Source organism: Aythya fuligula, chromosome 12 (assembly GCF_009819795.1).
Source record: "Aythya fuligula isolate bAytFul2 chromosome 12, bAytFul2.pri, whole genome shotgun sequence".
In the NCBI taxonomy this organism is placed as follows: Eukaryota; Metazoa; Chordata; class Aves; order Anseriformes; family Anatidae; genus Aythya; species Aythya fuligula.
Genome location: NC_045570.1, coordinates 13,936,253 through 13,949,204, shown reverse-complemented (window position 1 = coordinate 13,949,204; position 12,952 = coordinate 13,936,253). Strand labels below are relative to the sequence as shown.

The window sequence follows — 12,952 nt, the reverse complement described above, 5'->3', positions numbered from 1 at the left end:
AGCAGTACATAGTTTTATTTTCAGATTGTTCTCTTCTACCACTGAATTTGGATGTTTTAACAAGGTAATATAAATTTACTAGCCTAGCAAGTGCAAACAAATGAGCGTACTAGTATTGTCTGATTACTGAATGATAGAAATGCATACTTTTAGCTAGCCCAAAACCACGATTTGGCATATGCAACCTTTTTGGAGAATTTTCCTTTAAATTAAAGGGTTAAACATTAGTGTAATCCTTAGAGATAAGCAGGGTAATTTTAAACATTGTAGTCTATTTATTAAAAAAAGAGCAGGAGAACACACAAGGGAGAAAGAAACCACACACACACAAAAAAAAGAAACTATATTAACATAAATTTTAGTTCCTTATAAATATGTATTGAAGGGTCTTCTGGACATAAAAACACATATAACTACACTAATGCTTGCCTGCCTAATAGTAGAATCTTCTGTGTGATTTAGAATATTAAATGGAAAGAATAAGTTTAAAGAGGTTTGTTTGTTGTTGTTTTTCTATAGGTCTGTAAAACTGAGGCCTAAAGACGGTTTTATTAGACCACCCACTGCCTACATAATAACATCAAAAATCTCTGACAGCTAACTCAGGTTAATTAATTTCTTACAGCAGAATTAAACTACTTTTTTTTTTTTTTTTTAATACTTTTTTAAACAGCGAAATATAAAAAATACAGGTAAGGATAGGAAGGACCATTGAGTTACTTCATTGATCTCACCCCCACGAGGTACAATAGTCTACAATTTTTCTATTTATGCCAGCAGAATTTCTTCAGAGAAAAGCAGAGAAGGTAAAAAATTAAGAGTTTTGAAGTGCTTCCAAACATAAAAATGAAGCCTGACTCCAACATGGTAGAAAATGGCAGAGGGAAACACAAGGAGAGAGAGAAATAAAGTGAGAAGTCATATGTCCAGACAAAAGGTGGATGCACTCTAACTCATGTTCTGGGTTCTAGGTGTTCAGGGTGTATGGTAACAGTAAAAGAGGCAGGAGTTTCCGCAAAGGGAAGAGGAATGATAGTAAAAAAGGCAGTACTACCCGCACTGCCAAAAGCAACAGCACAATCGTGGAGGAGGAGGATGATTCCATATGTCAGAGGATGTGGAGCCAGATTTTCAAAGATAACTTCAGTACCTAGCAAATGTTACTGAGTGCTTAGCTGCAAGACATGTTAACAGTTGATTGCTCTCATTGATTAAAGACATATACAGAAGTGAAGTCTCTAAATTCCTCAGGGACCTAACAGGGTGTTTTCAGCCATACACATTTTTCAGCTGTTTTACACCTATCTGCATCCAATATCTACAGCTTTTGGCTATGTTCCTCTATTCCTGACCAGATCCTCAAGTTTTCTTAAATGTTCCAATATTTCAGTTTGAGAATGCCTGTTCAGAAGGTATCTTAACAATTCATGAAATATATAAAAAAAAATAAATAAATCAGTTATAACTGGTGGAAACATTCTTGCAGTCCCTTGCAGTCCCTCCAGTTTCATCTTCCAAAAGTCTCTACACTACAGTAAAAAAAAAAAAAAAAAAAAAAAAAATACAAACACCAAAACCAAAATCCAAACAGACAAGACATAGCAGTGAGTTACTTTACATTAGTTAGATGGAAAGAACACCTGTCTGCAGCATACAAGACAGAGGAAAATCAATACTGCAGAAAACATTTACATACAAAAAAAAAAAAAAAAAGTTTCTACTAGTGATCAGGAATTGCAGCAAGTCTACTACCGTGCAAGTTTCCTAGCCACCAGAAGACACAAGCATACATCTTTATTCTAATAGAAAATACCATCTGGAAACAGCTTCAGTTTGATCAATGACTCTAACCTGCATATTAACCATACCGTAGGCTCAGCTGACATAGCTCTTCTGGTGGAAATGCCTGTCCCCAGGGTTTAGCAGCAGGTAAGAGTGCTTTTAGTATGATCAGCTGCACTCAAACCAGATGATTTTAACACGTACAGAACATGCCTTTTTTGCCTAAGCAAAATTTAGATATTCCAGGTTTCCTGCCTTGTCAAGTGTACTAGCCAAGTTGGCACCAGCATCAACAAAAGTTTAAACGTGAAGGACTTGGGAGATCTTAAGTTGGTAGAGTCCAGCAAGGTTTCCCTTGTTTCAAACACTCTGTCTTCCAAGCTTCTGCATTCCCCCTAAGCAGGCCACTGATTTTTCTCAGCCCTCAAGACCTTAGGAGCTGGAAGTACCACAGGCATCATACACACTTTTCGTAGATCCACTGATACAGATAGGACTTCAATCTCTTCCTAAATGCTTTGGAAAGCACACAGACCTCAAAAATTTTGCCTGGGTCCAGACTGATACAGTAAACCGGATGAAGACGAAGGAATAAAGATCAGATAGAATATCAGTAAACACCTTAATATGAACACATTTAATTCAGCAAAGATCAAAACAAACTGAAGAGCATAGAAGCAAAGTTCGATGCAAGGTGAGCTGCAGAAAGAACATTCAATAAAACTAGAGGGTAAAGAGTATAGCTGTTTACTAAAGAACCAAATGGGGGCTCACAAGTCTTTCAGGTTTTGTTTTTAGTGGTAATTAAAATACTTTGGCTATGTAAGTAATTCATATTAGTTTCAAAAGCATGCATAAGCTTGAAGTGCTTTGAAAGTCCAAATCCTAACAATATGGAGAAAATAAATACCTTGCTCATTACCAGAAGGAATTTGTGTATTTGGTGTTACTTAATTTCATAAATACCTAATCATAATTAAAGTCACTGGATGAATTTTTAAAAGTAGTTAGTTGTTAAGATGATTGGCAGTTTTCCTTGCTGTTGACAACACCTAATGATACATTGCAGGATGGAAAACTACATTAAGACATCCAAAAATACGTCCTCTGTACTCACCACATGAGATAATTCTAAGTTTTTCTTTCCATAGATGTTTTATTGGTACTTATCACTTCAAGAAGGCTGATGGATGTCAAAGGCCCTCTAAGGATGCTTTTCAGATAATTTATTCCAAGCTTTCTCCAAAAGGCTTTTAGGTTTCTTTCTTACTTTCTCTTTTTCTTTAAAAATAAGAAAAAGAAATACAAAAAATCCACAAAATAACATAAAACTCTATGGCCCCAACAATCAGCAAGCCTCAAGATGCCACCCAAATTACTTACAAATTCATTAATTTACATCTGTCATTAAAAGATGAAGCAGAATTACTACCTACAGCATTTAAACTCATCTCTGACTACAGTAAACTGTCGGTAGATAGAAAATGCCTTTTGCTTGTGTGTGCTACAGACAGAATGCCTGTAGAGAGAGGGAAGAGGGCAAAAAGTGAACAGAGAAAAGGGGTCAGCCTCATGAGACAGATTTCAGCATAGATACATTAGTTTAAAAATGGGATTTACCTGGCTATCTCTCAGGTCTCTGAAGACTGACGTTACCATTCCCAGATGAAGACAGCTGCACTGCAGACTTGCAGCCAGCCCAAAGGATTCCAAGCGCCCAGCTTCTAGATCCTATCTTTTCTGCTTCTCTTACCAGTGCATATGCCTTGTTCCTACAAAATTGACTATATATTTTAAGCAAACAAGAGAAGTTTACTGATGTTCTCCATGTCTCTGTTTTTTATTAATTTTAAACAGAGGCCCATCATGGCATTAAATTATGCATATTTTATGTGATAATCATAATCATTATAATTAATCCTTAATAAAAGAAAAAGAGGATATGAGATTTTGTCTAGATTTCAGCTTCATTTTTCCTTTCGTCTGCAGCATCACTGTTCAGTTTTCTCTGCTTACAAAGGAAAGGAAAAAATAAATAATTTGCAAAGCTGACTACCAATGTTTATTTCTCCTGGAAGGCTCTCATTAATTCCAATGAGAACTTTGCTTTAAGTTATACATAATTTAGTATTTTTAGTCTGTACAAATATAGCTTAGCAACAGAACAAAACAGTTATTGGAGAGTTTTTGGTTTTTTTGTTTGTTTGTTTAAGTTTTAAGCCTCTTTTTTTTTTTTTTTCCCCCCCTGGATTTTTAAAATAAATGCCTGGTTTCTATGAAAGTTGAGTGACTAAATGGATTCCCACAAAGGACCTCAGATATACAGTCTGCAGTTCCAAAATGCCCCTGGGCTTACTCAATACCATCCTCTACAACGTGCCCAAACCAGATCCTATGTACAACATAACATATTGATTACTGATGCCACTGGCATGAGGTTAACTCATGCTGTGCAGTATTAAAAAATATATATATATATAATAAAACACAACAAGAAAATCCACCTGATCTCTAATATAATAAACATCAATTTTCTTACTGCATTTTTAAACTATGTTTAAAAAAGAGCCACACCTTGTTCTTAAAATAAACGAGGTATTTTGATTTTTCTGTAACCTCTGACAGTACAAAGTAAAATGATTCATTAAATGACTACTTTATGGTTATTTATGAGATGCTAACTAGGTGTATGATGTGCTAATTATTAAGAAAGCACACATTTGGAACATCTCCAGGTGTCTTTCCAAATCTTTTTCCCCAGGTGCAGTTGTTTTTCAATTTCTTTCTGTTTGAATGAACATTACAGCATACACAATTTCTTCGCTTAGTTTCATTGTTTCATAGACTTGAACATCAGGGAAAAAAAATAAATAAAAGAATCAGAGCACCAGATCACCAGCCATTCTACTTAATCTGGACACTTCTGTACCAAATACACAAATGTTATTAAAAAAATAGACATTAAAAAAAAAAAAAAAAGCAAAACAAAACCACTGTATTTTTGAAATTAAAGCAGACAATGCACACAACTAAGAGGCTGCTAATACCTGAAACCACTGAAAGGACAGCAAAACAAATCCTTGAAAGATTTCCATGAAGAAAAGGTTAAAAAAAATCTCCCCAGATTCATCCCAGTCTAACATTCCTTTCCTAATGGCAATCGTGCAGTCAGGACAAGCTCCTGCCACACTACCTGAGCACCTAGAAAAATTCTGCCAGAACAGAGCCCCCCTCCATGCCATGCCCAGTGTCCTGGGCTGCCCAACCTGCCATGCTATCAAGGCCACCAAACAGCCACAAATGGGGCCTGGGGTTTTCAGGCAGGGCCAGGTGATGCAGGCACCATGGCGAACCCCAGCAACCCGAAGGAGAGAGCACGATGCTGCCAGTACCTGGCTTGGCAACGCCTGCCACGCTGCAACATGCCATTTGAGGAGATCGATACCTGCTCCATTTCATGGGCTATTTAATAACCTGACAGTATGACTGTATCAAGGCAAAATGAAACTAGTTTTTAAAAGGATCCACTTATGTGGACATCACTGTCACTGATTACACTGATGTGGACATGCCTGAAAAGATGTTTAAGTAGCAGCAGAATTCAGAATAAATCAATTCTGACACACGTTCAAGTGCAAAATACATGGATCCATAGCACAAAACTGGGAAAATTAGTAAGAGGGAAAGAACCATGAAGCAGTGATGTTATTTACCCCAGTACAAAACCTCCACTGTCTCATTCCTAGTGCTTTCCATGGTATTTTATTCAGATGATTTTCACATTAAATTGGATGTTTACACAAGCACGATTATATCTATCTGCTTCAAGCAAACACCAACTAAAACTGAGTTTCAGGTTACGGCACACTGAAGAATGGAAAAGGAAGATATTTTTCTGACAACCAGTTTGAAATTAAAACAACAGTAAATAACAGCAGGTAGTGCATGTGTGCAAAGCCACATATAGATAAGGCATAAAGCGTTCCGTGCGCACCAAATAATTACTTTAAATTGAATAGCAACATTTCCTAATGTAAGAAGTATTTTTACATTCTAGATTGTAAATGAAAAGTTCATTCACCTTGCCATAACCATAAAAAACAAAGACTTATTGTTTCGTTTAATCTAAATCTCCGATCTTGCCACCAAACAGATCTTGCCACACTTTTTTTTTTTTTATGTCTAAAGGATGCCTGCATAATTCTGATGAACTTAATTTTTTGTTTTTGCTTACAGCTGTTGTGTTTTTTTTTTGTTTGTTTGTTTTTTTGTTTGTTTTTTAAATATATTTAAGTTCTGCTCCATATTGTGAAGAAATATGTGTATCAAAGGATAACGCACACTGAGGTACAAGAAGCATATAGTAAGATAATAAATTAATTTTACTGTAGTTACCCTTTAAATTAAGCAAAGGTTGTGATAAAAAGGCTAAAGTTAAGATTGAATGTAAAAGTTTTGTGAAAACTGGATCCTGTGAAATGTGGAAATAAAAAATATTTCTAAAGCATTTCACAAAACTTGGAACACAATTTCACTTTTCTAAGCACTATACATTTTTGCTTGGTTTGCAGCAAGTATTAAGACAATGTTAAAGGCAATGCAGAAAGTAGTATTCTAATCCAGAAAAGAAAAGAACATCAGCTTGTTGTTGAGACAAATAATTTTAGCCTCAAGTTACAGTTTATTTAGACGGACATTAAACCACTCCCTCTCTCCTGCCCTACCCTTAAGATGTTAAGACAGATCTCAATGACCATGGAACTCCCAATAATAATAATAATAATAATAATAAAGTCAGCAAACTGAGGATAAATATATCTTTATCTAGAACTATTCATGCAGCCTGGAAAACAAAAACATGATAAACTTTAAAGAATAGCTATGAGAAAATTCTGCATATATATATATATTACTAGAAAATACAGTATATTTTGATATATTTTTCCCTGTACTTTGTTAAACCTAAGTAATTCTATGAAAGATTAGTCTTTTTCACTTCAAATCATCCAGCTTTTAAGATCAATCTAAACATAGTAATTTTAATTCTTATTTAAGAAAAAAACAAAAACAAAAACAAAAAAACACGCAAAAACAAAACAAAACAAAACAAAAAAGGTAGTAAGTGAATATGCAGTATAGGTTTAGCATGCTGTACTGGCCCCAAATTGCAAAGTATCCCTTTACCTTCATGCCTGATCCTACAAGTAATGATTCATGCAAATAATTTAATATTAATGGCAAAAGCCCTATGGCTTTAATAAGCAAGAATAGGGATCAGAGCCCTTGTTTAACTGCTCTGAGAGTATCAAAGAACAATTAGCAATCAAGGCCAACAACAGCATAAGTGAAAATAAAAAACAGTATGTTACACCCCTTTTTCAGCGAGTCTCAGTCCCTGTGATGATGACCTTAGGATGGGTCAGACTTGTTCAGTCTTTTGCAGGCAATGTTTCTGCTCTGTGCATTCCCACTGAGACACCACTCACCTGCTGCAATGCAGCTGGCCAGAGCCCATGGCCCAAGCCTGGCGCTGCCAGTGCAGACCCGGTCACTTGTTCCCTCAGTGCCATGCACAGCACAGGGCAGCAGTGACTCCCACAGCATGCCCTAGCAGGCAGGCATAGACATCCACTGATACCAGGAACCACCAATGTGGGAGGACGACCCCTGTAAGGTTGCTCATCCTGCCCTACGGAAAGCGGGCAGGGGCTGTCTATATTTCTCACTTGCAAAGGCCCAACACTGATCTTGTCAACTTTCACCCTGTCTACCTCTTTTTCCATAAATGCTGTAGAAAGCTCCTTACCTAACTGCACTGCGCTGAACAGCGCTGAAATTGCACAACCAAGTGCAGATGACTCAGGTTAGCCAAGTATCTGACCACTCAGAGCTCACCCTTAATTAAATTTCCACTTCACACAAAGAAACTTAGAGGTTTCCCTTCATAATCACTTTATCTAGAACTAGACGCCTGAACTGCAGCAGTTCTTTTTCAGACAAAATATAGCCAAGGAAGTCTGGCTACACCTTTACCAAACCAACAGCTTCAGCATTTGCTTGGCTCACAGTAAGCCCCCTTTCAGTCTACGCGAAGCCTCAAACAGCGGGTTGCACTACAGGATCCACCGCAGCTGCCATTGCTAACTCTATGCAGGCTGGAAGAGGATTCTTAAATCTTACAGAGCCAGAGACGTCACAAAGACATAGGCATTTTGCTAGGAAAAATAGCACACAGTAGTACTATAGACGATACAGTTTTGAGGATTCCAAAGAATTCAATTCTTTTTAATTTTATATATATATATATATTATTTTTTTTTAACATAGAGTATATAATAACATTTCAAATGGTTCATTTTGTTGTTTCATGCTTTCTTTTTAACCTTGTTGGAAAAATAATAAATTTCTCATTAACATTAAATGTTTGCTGAAAGTGATCAAAAGTAAACTCAAATGAAAGTTGATCTTAAGCCAGCAAAGACTTAAACACTTGTTTAATATAAAATACAGATATGCTTTTAATGAGCACACTAGACCATTCATGTGTGAAATCATTTCAGATCAAGACTGTAGTGAATTCCTAAGCAAAAATAAATTAAAAAAAAAAAAAAAAAAAAAAAAGCAAGATTGGCAACAAACTTTTCAAGTGTAAAAAAAGCTTTCTGAATTTTAAAAAACAAACTGGGAATTAAGCTAATTGATCTAAGCAAGAGGTCTAAAAAAGTTTTGAATAGTTTATTTCTAAAATAATCATAAGGAGGCCAGAGTGGGTAAGGATATATCCATCTATGATCAATCAGAATCCAGACATGGTACCATTTCAGTGCAATGCAACAGGAAAAGCTTTAAGGTGACATTAAATCTTATTACAATTTGTCTCATTCTACTGGTAATTTTCATTAATATGAAAAATAAAAAGGCACATTACTATGACAGTGACATGATGTGAGCAATTTTATTGAAGTAGAAAGCTAAGAATGATAATATGCAACAATTATTTTATTGATGCACAGGAAATGAATTATTCATAGTTACAAAGTATCTGTGGATAATTCTAATTACCTGCTTTTAAAGTATATGAGAGCCACAGAAAATACATTAACAACTTTGATTGAACACCTGCTATCCTCTGAACGATAACAAGCACCAGATCCAAACTTTTCTGACATTGAAGTGAATGGCATTAGGTTTTCCAAGTGTGTATGACTAAAAGATCATAGAGATTTTTGTTCTTTGTATTGATGACCTGTGACAACTTTTGACATAACCAGAAAAACAGTAATAGCTTAAGTTCATGTTTTGATTCATATTTTCAGTTCATAGTGTTCTGTATCTTTTTTTTTCTAAAGCAAAGTTATTAATGAAATTAAAGTCTATCTATGAAGAATTTCCTCTATGATAAATTTACAGACTAAATTCTCTAAATCTACTTACTACTTAACACAAAACTGTGGTGATATATATCATGTTTCTAGATATTAAATTAGCTACTTAATTGTTTGATGCATTTGGTCTTCTATAGTGCAGTTTTTGGTATGCAGCTAAGCTAATTTAAAACTTTTAAATTCTTTAAATCTGATTTTTGTCATTTTACTCCAAGCTTTACCTTTAGACTAACAAAAATCCAGTATTTCTACTATCAGTTGTTCAACTTGAAGGTAAGTGCAACAGAGAAGAGATAAAGCACATAAGGGTAAAGTGAAATTCTTCATGTAACTCACCAGTAAGTCCTTTCAAAAATGCTTTGCAAATTAATTCCATTGTTACCTATTTTGCTTTTAAAACAGACAGAAAGCTCAGAGACTATTTGCTACCCTCTACAAAATAATGTAATCAAGAGAATCAGGTGCCGGACAAGAAATTTCAACTGCTGCTTCTGTCCTGTTCTGCAGGACAAAATACTGGCTGTGCAACATACTTCTGAAAACAGTCTAAGAATGTTCCATTGGTTATCTGGACACAGACAGACTGAAGTAATGAGACAGTAATTACCTGTTGCTTTAAAGTTAATCAAATTAGTTTCAAAATTATAAAATATACCCCTATATGACACTGTAATTTTTAAAGATTCCTTCTCTATACATTCCACTGAACTACAACCCACATTGCAGAAGACAACATCTTGCCTCAGCTACTCCCCTAGAAAACAATTTATTCCCTGGGTATTCTGTACCTTCCGTTATGGGACTCCACACTGAATAAAACACCTATACCAAAATGTACTAGGTATGTGGTAAGTTAGGCTAGGCAATAGTTACACACCAGACAGCTTGTTCAGTCTCTGCTAAACCAAATCATTTTAGTTTTACAAGCAATCGTTCCATTGTTAGCTTTATATTGTCTGACTAAATGTTGACTTTGCTTGTGAAACTACTTATAAATGTGTTTGCTAGGGCAGATGTAATAGCTCAAAATAAAGGAAATGTCAAGAGAAACTGAAGTGTTGGAACTGAAGGTCAGCTGACTTTTTCCTGTATACATTTGTTAAGCTCAATAATTATTTACCCTTTCTCATTTACTTAAATGTTTAATCAAGCAGATGTATCAGAAATATGAAACAAGAGTAAATACACCACAATCACACTAATACAGACTTAATAAAATCAGAATGGCAGGTTTCTGGTTTGAATTACTCAAACCAATCTGGTGTTTGCAACTGGCAGGGAGATTCCTGAAGCAGTTTCTATAGGCCTTCTGCTACTGTGCAGTAGCTGAACTACAGCCCTTGCCATGGTGATGCAAGACACAGACAAGCAGCTGAAGGGGTAGAAAGATGGTTTTCTACTTACATAGCCAGTTCTGTTTCCCTGCTGCCACACAGAAGTGTGCATTAGCATGAGTTCTGAGGGAAGGGCTTTTTGTACAGTAATTACCTATGAGAAACAAACTGAGGACAGTGTTTGTCTTTAAAACCATTAAGTGGTCATCTGGGTATGATTTTATGACTGCCTATCACACTGTTGGATTTCAGCTTATGTCCCACAGTTGAAAGGATGAAAGATGACTCATAATCAACCTATGAAATGACATTTTTCTACTACTTTCTGACAACACTGTTTTTAAGAGGACATTGATAAGAATGAAAAAAAAAAAAAAACAAACACAACAACAAACATTTACTATCAAAAAAAGTTTCCTCATATTTTACTAAATGTAAAAGTTAAATGGTATTCCTCACTTTACCTAACAGTTTGGTATTTCCCTTCCCTATTAAAACACCTGCACCAAAAAGCATGCACTGCTCTTCACAGAATTCCTGAAATGCCACTTATGGTGGGAGAGGCCAGACAGTAGAGAAAGAGAAACATTAAAAATTGTTAACAAGCCCTGCTAGTAATGCATAATGGAGCATTAAAACCTACAAGAATAGCAGAAATCTTGCCTGGATTCTGTGAAAGCCATAAATTCCGTTAGCGCAGGACCTGCTGCAAGATCAAGGAGGTAATTTGTTGGTTCAGCATGTCAGTGTTTAGAGGTTAATAGACAAAGCAGCAATAAGTTTCCTACTAGTAACCAATATTTATAATATATATGCAGAATAACATTGTTTCTTTCCATAAACTCAAAGATGAAGCAAAGACATATCTTCCCCCACCAGAGCTGAATGTTACAAACAGCTAACTCAGCTGCTTATTCGTGACTTTCTACAGTTGGCAGTATGAGAGGATTCACTACCTCACCTGAGTGAAATTCCTAGCAAAGACAAGCAAAATCAAACTTACCAGAGCATAGTATAGCAAAAGACAAAGAAGTGAATTGCTTTGCTAGAAGAATTACACTTCTAATCACAGTCTAAAATGTATACAGAACCAGGTGAGATGGATACAGGGAACTGCGGCTGTACCAATAAAAGGTTGTGATTATTGGCTTACTTTATGTAAGCAAAAGGATATTAAATTAGAGAAGGTACAGAGCTTAGATATGACAATTAATCATCAGCAGTTATTTGCTTAGGATAACCAACACCTTGGTGTAACTCACTGGAAATTATATTTAAATAGCATGAAATGTCAGAAAAAAATATGCTATAGCTTACTCCAAAATTTCTTTTTCATTAGCTGTTGGCTCTGAACTGTATTTCTAAATCCACTTGTCATTCATAAAACTCAGTTCAGTTAATCTAAAAATATAAACATTTATTCATTTATAACCCTCAAAATCAAACAACTTTAGAAATGTAATGTAGGAACATTACAGAGGAAGCAGCATGTCTAGAAATGACTGATCAAAGCAACAGGAAGAGTACAGCCTACCCTTGAATTCACATTCAAATGCTTAGTTTTTGCAGTTTCCATCTAACTCGTCCACATTTTGATTTGTTCAGATCTGTTTATTTGTTATTAAAAATGGTGAGTTAATTTTGAAGCTTTTGCAGCTAAAATGAGAACAGAAATGTCAGTCAGCAGTAACTAAGGTATAGCTTTCCAGGGAAATTACAGCCTATATCACTTTCTGTCTGTGAATTAAAAATAAAGCCAGAGCTGAACTGTAATTGTTGAGAAAATATGAAGCAATTTCATATGGTAAAGTTCAAAGAAAGTGGTTAGGTACTTATAAAACAGCAAAGATACCCTCAGTAAGAAAAATATACAACATTAATTTTCCTAAAGAAAGATAATTTATATGAATGGCCTTGCTGGTCAGAGAAATAATGAATACTTATTATTATAAGACATGCTGCCTATTAGCAGATTGATCATCTAAGGTTTAACTTTTTAGTATTACACCAACACATCCTCTAGCAGCAATGAAATAGTTCAGCCCTTCTTGGGACATTCTAAAAATGACAAGAATTTTCTCTTGGGAAAAAATTATTCCCTGGAATTGTAAAACAATTCCTTCTCAGCTTAAATCCTAGAAAGAAACACAAATGAAACAGTAAAATGCAACATTCACTGTTCAACAAAGCTGAATTAATAGAGCGATATTATTAATTTGTTCCTCAACATGTTTTAGGACTTCAATAAGAGTCCAAAGATAGTGAAAGGGAATAATACCAACAAATAGATACTCTTCCCATCATGGGTTGACATTAAACTTATCACTGTGTGATGACCACACACATATAAAAGAACAAAAAGGACAGAATTATTATTTTTAATTAATTAAGTAATATATTTTTTAAACTAATTATTTTTTTTTATTGAGACTCCTGTCAGTTTGCAAGAGT

At 35.2% G+C, this 12,952-nt stretch overlaps 1 long non-coding RNA gene across 1 annotated transcript in view; it reads right to left on the bottom strand.

Moving 5' to 3' along the window:
* LOC116494009 overlaps positions 1-3,753 on the bottom strand; it is a 110,712-nt gene extending 106,959 nt beyond the window's left edge. The window contains exon 1 of the long non-coding RNA XR_004253825.1: positions 3,403-3,753. This is a non-coding gene — a long non-coding RNA (uncharacterized LOC116494009). The remainder of the gene's footprint in view (positions 1-3,402) is intronic.
* Positions 3,754-12,952: the final 9,199 nt, after the last annotated feature.